Raw genomic sequence first — 14,212 nt, 5'->3', positions numbered from 1 at the left:
CCTGGCGCCACACAGGCCCTCCCCTGGCCTCCCTGATGACAGCATGCGATGAAAACAAAATGAAGTGATGCTGGGGTGGGTGACCGAGGGGACCGGGGCTCTGAGAACCAAGCAGGCCCCCCCCAGGGACAAGAAGGTGCTGGCTGAGAGCAGCTGTAACCAAGTGAGACCTGGGAGAAAAGGATGCTGTCTGAGGGGTGGGCTCTAGACTTCCTTCCCCTTGAGCAGAGAGTCCAGTGCTGCTCCTGCCCTTCCTTGGGGCCAGCTGGTCTCCAAGGAGGGAGGTGGCTACGGAGGTCCCAGGAGCTGAGGGCACAGGGCCCTGGGCCTCCTCCCTCAGGGTCCCAGATGTGCTGGCATCTGGCCTCAGGCATTGTGGGCAGTGGTCTCACACTGGTCTGGGAGCTCCATCCAGGTGACGTCAGTTTCTATCTGCAGCACGGACGCGGGGAGTGACAGGGTCAGGTAGCCTCAGAGGCAGAGCTAGCATTCCTGGGGAGATGGGACACTGGGGTCAGACAGATCCAAAATGGGCACGATCATGACACAGCACACTGAGAGAAGGTAGGGGTTTGCAGCTCCAGGAGGACTTCCTGGAAGAGGAAATAACTCAGACATTTGTAAAAACCAGTACTCCAGCAAAGTGCAGGAACTTGGGGAGGGGAGCATCCAGGCTGAGGGACTAGCATAAGCAAAGATGGAGGAGGCCATGCAACATGAGCTGGGTGGGGTGCTGTAGCTAGCATGGAGTTTGTTTTGCTTTTAATTTATTTTTGGCTGTGCTGGGTCTTCATTGCTGTGCACAGGTTTTCTAGTTTCAACGAGCAGGGCTGCTTTCTAGTTACTCTGCAGTGCTTCTCATTGCAGTGGCTTCTCTTGTTGCAGAGCACGGGCTCTAGGGCACTCTGGCTTCAGTAGTTGTGGCACATGGGCTTCGTTGCCCCGCAGCATGTGGAATCTTCCCGGACCAGGGATCGAACCCGTGTCCCCTGCATCGGCAGATGGATCCTTAACTGCTGGACCACCAGGGAAGTCCGCTAGCATGGAGTGTTGAGACAGGGGACGGAGAAAAGACTGGAAGAGTGGGCAGAGGGCAGGTGATATCAGGTCAAGAGAGCCTTGTGGAAAAGCGCTGGGATGCCATCAAAGCTGAGGGGTTGATGCAGTCAGATTCGTTCATGCTTCATGTAGATCCCGTGGTCAGTGTGGCAGGCAAGTCAGGAGACCCCATGGGGTCCTGGGTGGCAAGGTGATTCAGCACAGAGATCTTAGCAACAGAAGGACCCCAGAAACACTTAGGAGATAAAGTTCTCGGGGCTTGAAGCTCAGTTTCCTTAGCTCTAGGCACGAGCAGTTCCCAGAACCAAGGTGAGCTTCAGCCCGCAGGTGGCAGAAGAGTGGCAGTGAGGTGGTCCAGGGCGAGAGCAAGAGGGAGGCCACTGCACTCAGGGCCCAGGGGCGGGAGAGGCCTTTAACCCTGGTCTTTTATTTAAGAGTGTGTGAAACCTTCTCTAGTGATGGTTACAGGCTGCCCTGGAGGCCTGGCCTCCAGAAGCAGGGTGCCGCGGTCAGCTGCAGGTAATAACAATTCCATTCACATGTTGTCGTCTCAGGCCTTAAGAGTCTGCTTTCATGTTCCAAAGACAGAAGATAAATGGCCCTTATCACTTTTATGTAGCGGGTGTCACCACCGGAGCTGCCCGTGGAGTGCCCCGAGCTGCTCTTGTGCTTGTTCATTAGATACTTTAAGACCTTTCTCCAGGGAGAAGATGCCCCTTAGCTGAGAAATGACTCCTAGTTTAACATAGCCCAAGTCCACAGGACTCATGCACAGTCGCTCCCCCCCTCCAATTAGAACCGTTGGGTGAGCCTGAGCCCCGGAACTGGGGCTGGAGGGATGGCTTCCCGCCCCAGCCAAAAGGAAGCAACATCCTGCTTGGGAGGGCAGCGGGCCTCTCTCACCAGACGACCAGTCGGGGCGCTGCAAGAGCAGGAGAGGAAGGGATGCTGAGCGAGGGTGGGCTGAGGGCCAGGCAGTCTGCCCGGTTCTCACTGAGGATCCTCCCGGTTATCCAGGCAGGATCTCCAGGCAACAGGGAGGATGCTGTGGTCCAGAAAGAGAAGACACAGCCCCTCCACCAGAACCCTCCCCTCTGTTCTCCCAGGGGAGGCTGGGAGGGCTGGAGGCCTGCTCTTTCACGGATGAGGGGATGGGGGGCTTTAATACACCTGAAACTGGGCAGTGTCTCTGGGAGTGAGCCTCACTGTTTGGAGACCTCTGCGAAGGTCAGGATGGAGCTATAGCGCCACTGGCAAGCGCCAGAGAGCTTAATCAGGACACAATCCAGTCTGTTCATTATAGACCTAGGTCCTAGTCCATCTTTCAAACTGATGAGCAATCTTGTTGGGACGTGTTGGGGTTTGGGTTTTTTTTTTTTTTCCTTCATGTTTTATTACTTTCCCCCCTAAGTCTTCCCGGAATACAAATTTATACGGGGGAGGGGCATGGCTTAGTGTGCTGTCAACTCCGCAGCCCAGCACTCGAACACCAGCTCCCCTCTGGGGAGGCACGGCTCCCCCAGGAACCAGCGCTGACCTGGGCGGGGGTCCCCTCAGGAGGCAGAGCTGACACTCACACTTCTTTCTTACTCCTCGTCTGTCAAGTACCAAGCTTCAGCTTCATGGGTGACTGAAAATCCCACCAACGAACAGCTCATGTTCCACATGCTGCCTTCTGACAGCAAGAGAGTTGCAAAGACAGCAGCAAGGTTGTTCCAGAGTGGAGGGCTGGAAGTAGGGGGGCGTTGGCTGGGAGGGGAGGACCAGAGGGGAATCAGGAGGGGAGGGAGAGGTTCAGGATGGGGAGAGGAGGGCAGGCCCTGGCTGCTGGGCTGGGTTGAGGCCTGGCGGTGGGCAGAACTTGCCCAGACAGATCCACGACGGCCAGACCAGGCTGTGCATGGAGACAGAGGTCAAAGCAAGTTGCTGCCAGGGTGGGTGCCAGGCCCATGAGGACCATTCATTTTGCATGAGGAGGACACCCCTGTTTCACAGCCTCGGGACCTCAGCAGGGGAACGGCCCATGCTGGTCTGCAGAAGGACCTATCGAGGGCCAGGCTGGACCTTCAGCTCCCTGGACCCTGTGGAGTGGGTTTCAGGTCCTGACTCCTTTTTCTGGGAGACTGAGGGTGGTGAAGCAATTGGTCTCATAACTAATGACAGAGAGAGACATGCGGCCTTGCACATGGTGGAAATGAGGGGTGAGAACAAGTCCCCCCACCGCAGCAGGAGGCATGCTGGAGGCTGGGCATGTGGGAGGGGCCCCCTGATGGCCCCCCAGCTCTGCCGCCCCTTCCCCGGCTCCCTGAGGGTGCAATCTGTTCCCATCCCAGGCCGGGCACTGCGCTGGCGCCTGAGTCACGGGCATCATCCCCCAGTGTGAGAGCCGCCCTGGCACGTGGCCCTTCGTGGAAGGAGGGGCGGCCTTGCTCCTGGGAGCTGAGTCACTCAGAGGACCTGGGAGTGAGCTCCAGGGTGCAGACACCCCCCAGGCCCCGGAGGTATCCCAGAGACCTCTGGGGGTGCTCCACTCCCCAAGACGTGGCCACGCGGCAAGGTCCCCACACGTCCAGCTCCCACGCCATCGGTTGCAGGGACTCTGAACAGAAAGCTGGGCTCTGACACAAGTCTGCTCGGTGTCTGAGTCGGTGTGACCCTGCCCCTGTCCAGGGGTGGGTGGTGGTGCCCGCTCGGCCGCCCACGGGCAGAGCAGAGGGCCGGGCTGCACCCAGCTCTCTGTCAGCTGTCATCCCTTGGGCCCCCAGCCCTCGGGACCCCGGGCAGCCCTAGAGCTGTGACCTTCCCCTGCTGGGGGTGCGGGGGCAGAACTCAGGCCGGGTCTCACTGGCTCAGGGTGAGATGGTGCAGGAGGGCCTCCGCAGACCCCGGGCCACTCCCCCTGAACCTTCCGAGCCCGGTCCAATAGCTTCCCCGGGATTCTCTTCCTCCCAGAGCCAGCTTCCAGCCCGAGCAGACGTCACAGCCAAGATCTCTTTCCTGAAATCGGCTCAGTTTCGGCCCATTACTCCTCATTACTCTCCTGAACGACTCCTTCTCAGTCTCCTCCTCCTCCGCGTTTGGTCCGTGCCCTTCAGAGGTTTGCAACAGGACTCATTTCTTGGCCCAGGGACAGGCCATCCATCTTCTTAATCTGACTTCATAAATCAGCCATCTGGGCCTCCTCAGGCACCCCTCCATGGCCCCCTCCGCCCCTGGAGGCCTTTGGGCACCTCTCAGGGCCGCACCCACCGGGACCGCCAGCCCCTCCAGGAGGGGGCCTGCTCCCCCAACATGCCCATCACCGTCCTTCCTCCCCACCACGCTCCCACCCCCAACGACAGGTCGGGGGCTCCCAGCTGCCCCAGCAGGACTCCCACCAGCAGCCTGGGCAGCTGCCTCTCCTGTCAGCAGACCCTTCTTCTGGAACCGGGATGTCTTAAGCTTGTTGGGATCAATTGCCCGTGTCGTTCCACTTAGTCCCCTTGCCGGGTCCTGACATCTTCACTGGAGGGGAGGAAACAAGGGCTTTCCAGGTCTCTGAATCAATGCCTAAGGGACATGGCCTTGGGGTGGAGAATAAAGCAGGGTCTGGAGAGGGTGGGGCAGTTAGAAGCAGCCCAGAGCCAGTGACCTTTAGAAAAAGCCACAAGTAGCCCCCCACCCCGTAGCCCCTGGGGAGCCCTGTGAGGGGCAGTAGGACCAGCGGAGTCCAGTGCCAGGCCTGGCACACAGAGAGCCCTCGGGTAAGATTGCTAAGGGGCAACTCTGGCAAATAGAAATGGTGCGTGCGTGTGTGTGTGTGTGTGTGTGTGTGTGTGTGTGTGGTGTATGCATTGTGTATATGTATGGGTTCTGTATGCGTGTCAGTGATTTCTTGGTGGGGACAAATCCCGAGGACTGATGCTGAAGCTGAGACTCAGATACTTTGGCCACCTGATGCAAAGAACTGACTCCTCGGAAAAGACCCTGATGCTGGAAGAGACTGAAGGCGGGAGGAGAAGGGGATGACACAGGATGAGATGGTTGGACGGTATCACCGACTCGATGGACATGAGTTTGAGTAAACTCTGGAAGTTGGTGATGGACAGGGAGGCCTGGTGTGCTGCAGTCCATGGGGTCGCAAAGAGAGACACGACTGAGCGACTGAACTGAACTGAACTGTTTAGTCACTAAGTTGTGTCTCTTGCAACCCCATAGACTGTAGACTGACTGGCTCCTCTATCCATGGGATTTCTCAGGCAAGAATACTGGAGTGGGTTGCCATTTCCTTCTCCAGAGTATCTTCCCAACCCAGGGATCAAACCCGAGTCTCCTGCATTGGCAGGCGGGTTCTTTACCACTGAGCCACCTGGGAAGACGTCTTTGACTTGAACCCCCACTCAAAGACCCACTGGCCAGAAGATACACTTTAAGTTTATATAGTTAGTTGCTCAACTAAAATTAACTTAGCGTCTGCTCGGTTCTGAGCAGGCAAATGATGAAAATGCAGCAGTAATAATAAAGACACAGTTCTTGCTTTGTGAGGTGTGTGTGCCTGCTGAAAGGCTTCCTGGAGGAGGGGTGCTAACCCTGCAACTGATGGGAGAGATTTTGAATGATTAGATTAATGGTTCTAAGACTGGTCCAAGCCCAGGGGTACCTGGGAACTTTTAGAAATGTAGATTTTCTGGCTGAATCAGACACAGGTGGCAAAACGTCCTCCAGGTGTTTCAGGTGAGAACCCCTGGGCTAGGCCAGGGGAAAATCAGCATCGAGGGAAACCAGATTCTGGGAATTCTCTCCTCTGGCCAAGATTTTGGGGCCTCGAAGCGTGTTCTGGGCTTCTGTCCAGGTGCTGAACCATCCTGCAGGTCTATAAAGTGTGTGCCTGTGTTCGGGGCAAAGCAGAGAACACTATTCAAAAAAATTTGATATTAGTATTTTTTCAAACAGCATGAAGATCGTCATCATGTGAAATACAAGAATCTCAGACATCTTATCTATTTTATCCCCCAAATTAGACAGTACTAGGATTGCTCAGGGCTTCCCAAGTGACTCAGCTATAAAGAATCTGCCTGCCAATGTAGGAGGTGCAAGGGACGTGGGGTCAATCCCTGGGTCAGGAAGATCCCCTGGAGAAGGGAAGGGCAACCCACTCCAGTATTTTTGCCTGGAGAATCCCATGGACAGAGGAGTCTGGCGGGCTACAGTCTCTGGGGTTGCAGAAGAGTCAGACACGACTTAAAGACTAAACAACAGGATTGTTCTACAAAGTCAGTGTACCTCCAGGCTTTCCCCACACGTGGACCATCTCCTTGACCCCTGCTCTTGCCTCTGGGGCCTCCTTCCATCAGGAATCACCTTTCATTAGGAGTGGCTCTCGTGGGGGCTCTCTTGTCCCCTCTGGGCTTTGTCTGAAGATGCCTTCATCCTGTTCTTGCGAGACATGTTTACCTGATACAGATTCCAGTTGGACAATGAATTCACTTATGTTTTTAGTCTTTGATAATATTGATTTCCAGGCTCCTAGCCTCTCTCACTGCCATTAAGGAGTCTGCCATTCACAGATGGGTCATTTTCTCTTCGGCTTCTTGTAAGATTTCTTTGCTATTCTCCATCACTGTGATGGGTCCGTGTGTGGGTTTTTGGTGTTTTGGTTTTTTTTTTCAAACCCTTGCTTAGGATTTATTGTGCTCCCTGAACTGAAATTCGTGTCTTTTATCAATTCTGGAAAATTCTCAGCCATCACCTCTTTGAATAACGACTTTCTCTCCTGTTCTCGGTTGTCTCCCTCTGGCCCTCTGTGCAGCTGTGCATTATTTCTCATCCCAACCTCCTCTTCCTAGCCTCTATCTAATATGCTCTGGCTTTCCCTCTGTCCCGCATTTACGCATCCTGGTAATTGCTTCTGCTCCATCTTCTAGTTCCCTGATTCCCTCCTGAACTGGGTCTATTTGTTGTTCCTCCCATCCGTGGAGATTTGTGTTTCAGTTATTACGTTTTTCATTTCTAGAAGTTCTACCTGGCTCTTTTTCAATCTCTTGGATCACTTTTATATTCTTTTTTCCCCTCCTTGTCTGTATTCTCAATTCTTTCTTGAAACATTTTAAACTTATTTTTATTCTAGTTCTGATCACTCAAACATCTGAAATCTTTTGATCTAGTTTTGCATGCGTGGTTTCTGCTGACTCTGACTCATCATGGATTGTTTTCTCATGTGTTTTGCAATTTGAGATTGTAGCCAAATGATATTCTGTAGGAACCCAGAAGGACCTAGAAGACATGGGTGTGCTCTAGCCGTGTGCCCTAGGTCTATCCACCCAACACCACTTTAGGTTAACTTCTGGGCTTGGAGTTTTCTGGACCACTGATCTCACAAATTGCGAGCCCCAATTGCTAGTGAAGATCAACCTAAATTGACACGTTCTCAAGAAAGAATCTTTTTTTATCTTCATTCATGGCAGGGCCCCGGACACATGAATATCCTTGCTCTCTTTCTTTGCTAAAAGTTTGGTTTTTACAGACCAACATTATGCTGAGTGTACCACCTCAGAGGGTCCCAGTTTGAGATAAAGATCTCACTTCACACTCCCAAGCTCCCATGAGCTCTAGATAAGATAATGTCTTGTGGGTTAGTCGCTAAGTTGTGTCACTTTTGTGACCCCACGGACTGTAGCTCGCCAGACTCTTCTGTCCATAGGCAAGAATACTGGAGTGAGTTGCCATTTGCTTCTCCAGGGGATCTTCCTGACCCAGGGATTGAACCCGCATCTCCTGCTTGGATTCTTTACCACCAAGCCACCTGGGAGGCCCCAAAGATAATGTGTGCATTGCAGTTAAAACCCAGTTTGAGGCTCCTAGCAAATGCCTCAAGGCAGTGTTTGCTTCTAGTTCCAGTATCATTTCCCACGTCATTACTGGCTCTCAGGAATTTCCCTTACTTTCTTGCAAACTTAACTATGCATTGAATAAAGAAGTTTGTAATGACTGAACCTGAATTTTTAGGTGTTTATGTAGCAAGAGTGTCCCTCAACCCCTGGAGGATCTGACTATAGCAGAACAAATACTTGTTCACCAAACCATCTCTTCTTCCTTTGGGGCTCACACCTAGACCCCAGCCCTAGCTACCCTCAACCCTTGCAGCTAAGCATGGTGCATGTCCAGTGGAACTCTTCCCAGGTCAGGATTGTGAAAACCTCCCACACGATCCACAGTGGAAGATGACAGAGTCACAAGATAGATGAGCCTGCATCCCTAATCACTGCCTGAAGGAGAACTGCCTGCCATTTCAAAAGTTAGATGAATAAGAAAAAAAGCCCCTGGGACTTAAGGATTAACCTGTGACAGCAGCCTTTGTTCTTTAGTCCACTGGTCCACCATTTGTCAGAATTAAAGTCTCACATAGAATTGTCCTGTAGTTTAGTATTAATCTTGCGAGGCAGCAGTGAGCAATGGTGTGAAGCAAGATCTTAACTACCTGCCCAGAAATTGAACCTGGGTAGCCTGGATGACGAAGAAGGCAATGGCACCCCACTCCAGTACTCTTGCCTAGAAAATCCCATGGATGGAGGAGCCTGGTAGGCTGCAGTCCATGGGGTCGCTAAGAGTAGGGCACAACTGAGCGACTTCACTTTCAGTTTTCACTTTCATGCATTGGAAAAGGAAATGGCAACCCACTCCAGTGTTCTTGCCTGGAGAATCCCAGGGACAGAGGAGCCTAGTGGGCTGCCATCTATGGGGTCGCAAAGAGTCGGACACGACTGAAGCGACTTAGCAGCAGCAGCAGCAGCCTGGATGAGGGGCTTCCCTGGTGGCTGAGATGGTAAAGCATCTGCCTGCAATGTGGGAGACCTGGGTTCAATCCCAGGATTGGGCAGATCTCCTGCAGGAGGGCATGGCAACCCACCCCAGTATTCTTGCCTGGAGAATCCCTATGGACAGAGGAACCTGGCAGGCTACCATCCATGGGGTCACAAAGAGTCAGACACGACTGAGTGACTAAGCTGGATGAGAACCAGGAATCCTAGCCACCAGACCAGCAAGGGCTAGGGGCTGGAAGATATTTTTCCCTGGATCTTTGCCCTCAGTGAAAAATGCATTTATTAGGAAGGCAGAAACTCTAAATGCAGATACAAAGTTTATTATTAGAGACAAAGTACAACAACAAATGGAAGAGCACAAGAGAAACAACTTAAATGAGATAGAAGTAAGGCAGAGATGCACACCCAGAGGAAAAGGGTGTGGGTGTACCCCTAGCGAGGAAGAAGGCAGTAAAAAGGTGGCTAAGTCACTTATATAGGTCAGTTCTTTGGGGTCTTTGTCTTCCTTCAGGCCAATTGTCTGGTTTTTTTCCCCACACCTCACCTACCCTGAGACCCTCCCCTGGGTGTGCATGTACCCCTCACCTGAGATGAATCTCGAAGTGAAGTCTTCCGGAAAGAGCAAGACTCATATGACCTGGCATTATCCCTTGACTTTTGACCCACAAGGAGTTTTTCTGCGCATGTGTAGTGTCTCCCTCATCCCCAAAGATGAGGGGAGCAGAGATCCCTTAATCCTTTACTCAAAGAGGGTTTTGCCCCTCTTTGTCCTTGCCATGACCCCACTCCAGTGCTCTTGCCTGGGAAATCCCACGGACGGAGGAGCCTGGTAGGCTGTGGTCCATGGGGTTGCTAAGAGTCGGACACGACTGAGCGACTTTACTTTCATGTTTCACGTTCATGCATTGGAGAAGGAAATGGCAACCCACTCCAGTGTTCCTGCCTTGAAATTCCCAGGGACGGGGGAGCCTGGTGGGCTGCCATCTATGGGGTCGCACAGGGTTGGACACGACTGAAGTGACTTAGCAGCAGCAGCAGTCCTTGCCATGACTGTTACCTTAAGGTGTTTACAAGAGACAAACACTGGCTATTTATCCTATTTCTGTCATTACTTTCATTTCAGAGGGCAAAAAAGAGCCTGTTTGTAAATGCCTTAACTGGAACCCACCTATCTCTTGTCCCAGGAAACGCTAATGGTTGTAAGTATCCAGCCTGAAGCCCACTGCTCTGTGGCCCGTGAAATGCAAACAGGAGGCCAGTTGTAAATGTCTAACCTGGAGCCCATCTATGTCCTAACTCAAACCTGTACAATCTTTTCAGGCCTTAGGGGCTTCAAGGGTGTGTATTCAAGGGGGTCCCAGGATGCAAAATCATGGCTCACAGAGCCTGAGCGGCTCACTGGAGTTGCAAGTGGGATATTGGCTTGAGAAAGATCCCATATTGGTTTGAGAAAGATCCCCCTTCCTTTCTCTGCCTTGTCACCGTTTTACACCAGGCCTGCACTGGCCACTAGGTCCCCAGATCATACAGGTGAGGCTGTGCTCTTGAGGAGCTCCTGTGTATTGGAGACAGAGATGCAGACATAGGCAAGCCTGGGACGAGAAGATAATGGTGGTCGTGGATTGTGGTGGAGTGATGACTCAGGTGATGGCCCATTCAGACTGAGGATCAGGGCGTGGCTGGGAAGTACCAGGTTGCCAGCCCTGAAGTTCAGGTCCTTGGAGACAGAATCAGGCAGGCCCTGCTCTGTTCCCTGCTGGCGAGATTCCAGAGGGCAGCCCAGCCCGCCTGGCAGGGAGGGCCCGGGCATGCTCTGGAGGTGGGCGTGTGGCCCAGAGCCGGCAGGACGTTGAGGCTGCCGCCTGCAGAAAAACCTCATCTCCACAGCCCTAATGACACCTTGCTTGGTCTCTGGAGTCCTCACTTCACCCATTGTGCAAGCATGTCTTCAAGAGGCCATAAACCTGTATTCACTGACCGCTTCTGCAGGGATGAGGGCTGCCGTTGGGCATTGGCGACATTGTAGGGATACAGTTGTTAGGGGAGTGTTGATTGAAACTGCCCACCCTGGCCAGGCACCACAGTAACAATTTTCATGAGGTCCTGATAAGGAACAGGTAACTAATAAGCCACCGCCAACTGGAAGAGTTCGGGAAAGGCCAAAAGGAGATGCCATGTGACCCACCACCTCCCAGAATTCTTCTCACTGGAATCCATCTTGGCTAAGCAATGCATGCGCCACCAGAAAGGACCCTGAGTCAGAATGATTAGGCAGAGACAACCCGGAAAAAGAAATCCCATCACCATAAAACCCAAGACTTCGAGCCACGTGGCAGAGTAGTCCTCCCAGGTTCCTTCACCTTCCTGCTCTCAGCCTGGGCGCCCATTCCCAACAAAATCAGCTTCTGTGTCTCCTCAGACAATTCATTTCTGACTGTTAGACAAGAGCCCCCTTTTTGGACCTGGAAGGGGTCCCCCTTCCTACAACACGGAGACACATCAGGTTAGAGAATGGGCTTCCTGACCCCCACCCTTGATGGCTCACAGCCTGGAGGGACAAGGAAGGGCCCCCTGCTGGTAACTGACCACATCCCCTCCTCTGCCCCCCAGCTCTGGTAATAGCGGTGTCCACAGCCCCCTACCCCCCACCCACAAATCACACGTGTGGTAAGTGGTCCCTACTAGCAAAGGTGTGAGTTAGAATGACCCAGTTGGGATGTCGCTTTTATGTGTCAGCCTGGCTGGGCCGTGGTGCTCAGTTGCTTAGTCAAGCACTGTGTAGACGCAGCTCTGAGGGTAATTTGCAGGTGTGATAACATTTACGATCAGCTGACCTTGAGTAAAGGAGCTGACTCTCCATGAGGCAGGTGGGCCTCATTGAACAGGTAAAAGGTCTTAAGAGCAAAAACAAAGACTTTCCAGAGAAAAGGGGACTTTGCTTCTAGACTGGAACATGGAAGTCCTGCCTGAGTTCCAAACCTGCCTGGGTGGGGAAGGGGGGTCTCAAAGGCATTTTAGGGGTGTTTTCTGTGCCCCTGGATACACCCAGAAGCAGAGGCTTGGGACTTCCCTGATGGTTCAGTGGTTAAGAACCCACCTTGCAATGCAGGCGATGTGGGTTCCATCCCTGTTTGGGGACTAAGATCCCACGTGTCACAGGGCAACTAAGCCCGCACCCAGCAACAAGAGAGAAGCCCTCACGCTGCAATAAAGATCCCACATGATGCAAGACCCCGCGGAGAAAGTAAAATTAAAAAAAAAAAAAGTAGGGGCTTGGATGGAGGAGACGGAGGCTTCCTCTCAGGCCAGGGCTATGGATGGACTGAGCAGCCTCCTTCATGAAGGGAAGGACAGGGGTGAGGGACCCGTGGAGTCCCAAGGTCGTGAGGCATCATCATCTCTACAGCAAGTTACGTTCCTATGGAATCGGACCATACAGGAGTGAGGCCCCAGAAACCCCTGGCCGGGCATGACAGCCTCAGAAGACAGGAGGCCAGCCTCTAAGGGAGGACATGTCTCCCTGTCCAGAACCACCTACTGTGTGCCGCCCTTACTGTGCGCCTTCCTTCTGCCCATGGAGGAAGCAGGACCACGGGGGTGAAGGGTCTCATCGTGTGTTCCATAATCTTCTTATGGCTGCAAGATGAGCCTGTGTGGAGCGGCCCTTGAGGCACGAAGCTGCGCTTAAAGGGCTTCAGAGATTGGGAAACTGAGGCCCAGAAGGACGTGACACCCCTAGGCTGACACAGCTCAAGCCTTTTGAGTTTTCGGACCCGGGGAAACCCCCGTTCAGCAGCTTCCTCGCTACATAAACTTGATGGAAGGAATTCTCCTGTGCCTAGGTTTCCCTGTCTGTAAAATTGAAGACATCAAAGTATCCTGTGCCCTGGCCCTAAGGAAGAAATGAAATAACTCATGTGAAAGAGCCTCATCAGACACCTAACATAATAAACCTTGATTAAAATTACTATCTGGACCACAGTGCTATTATTCTAGTTTTCTCCCATTAAGCACTCTGTATTCGCTAAATGAGTGATTTTTTAAAAACATTTTATTATGAAAGTTTCAAACACACAGCCAAGTGGAAAGAATTTTTAGTGAACACACAGATTCTATAACAGTAGAATTCTACCATTTACATTTCATAATACTTGCTTTATCAATATCCATCCATCAATCTGTCTTACTTTTTGATGCATTTCAAAGTAAATTGATGATGTCAGTCCAATTCCCCTTCAATGCTTCCTGGTTTACTGTTTGTGGGGGGGGGGTGAAATTTACATACAGTGAAATGCACAAAACTTAAAAGTCATTTGCATATAAACATGTAATACAAACCCATATCGGAACAAAGGATATGACTATCATCTCCCAGAGGGGCTTCCCAGGTGGCTCAGAGATAAAGAGTCTGTCTGCCAATGAAGGAGACACAGGAGACTTGGTTCGATCCCTGGGTTGGAAAGATCCCCTAGAGAAGGAAATGTCTACCCACTCCGATATTCTTGCCTGGGAAATCCCATGAACAAAGGAGCCTGGGGGGCTACCGTCCATGCCGTCGCAAAGAGTTGGACACAACCCAGCAACTGAGCACACATCATCCCAGAAAGTGTCCTCCCGCCTCTTTGGAGGCAGTCCTGCCCCTGCTTCCAGGAGGCAACCACTCTTCTGATTTGTTTCCACTACAGGTTAATCTTCCTGTTGTAGAATTTCACATGATGCAGAACATGATTCATAACACAGGGCTCTGTGTGCTTGTGTCAGCTATCTGCGGCTGTATAACAAATTACTCCTAAACTGAGCAGCTTAAAACATCACCACCTAAGAGTTCACAGTTTCTCTGGGCTGGGAACAGGGACCTAGCTTACCCGGTGGTGCTGTAGCGTGAAGTTGTGTCTCTTGCGCCCCAGTGGCCTGTAGCCTGCCAGGCTCCTCAGTCCATGAGATTTCCTGGGCAAGAATACAGGAGTGGGTTACCATTTCCTCCTCCAGGACATCTTCCCAATCCAGGGATCGAACCCACGTCTCCTGCATTGCAGGTGGATTCTTTACAAGTTGAGCCACCTGGGAAGCCCCCTGGCTTAACTGGACCCTCTGGCTAGGGGTCCCCTAAGGCTGCAATCCACATGCCGCCAGGGGCTGCAGTCTCTCATCTTCAGGCTTGGCTGAGGGAGGTCCGCTTCCCGGCTCACTGGAATGGGTGCGGATGGGATCAGCACCTTGAGGGTTGTTGGGCTCGGGGCCTCACCCCCGTGGATGCTGGCCTGAAGACTGCATCTTTCAACCCCTCATCACGTAGGCCTTGCACAGGGCAGCCTACAGCGTGGCAGCCAGTTCCCGTCAGAGCGACAAGATGA

Source organism: Odocoileus virginianus, chromosome 23, assembly GCF_023699985.2.
Source record: "Odocoileus virginianus isolate 20LAN1187 ecotype Illinois chromosome 23, Ovbor_1.2, whole genome shotgun sequence".
NCBI lineage: Eukaryota > Metazoa > Chordata > Mammalia > Artiodactyla > Cervidae > Odocoileus > Odocoileus virginianus.
This window is presented reverse-complemented; position numbering follows the sequence as displayed.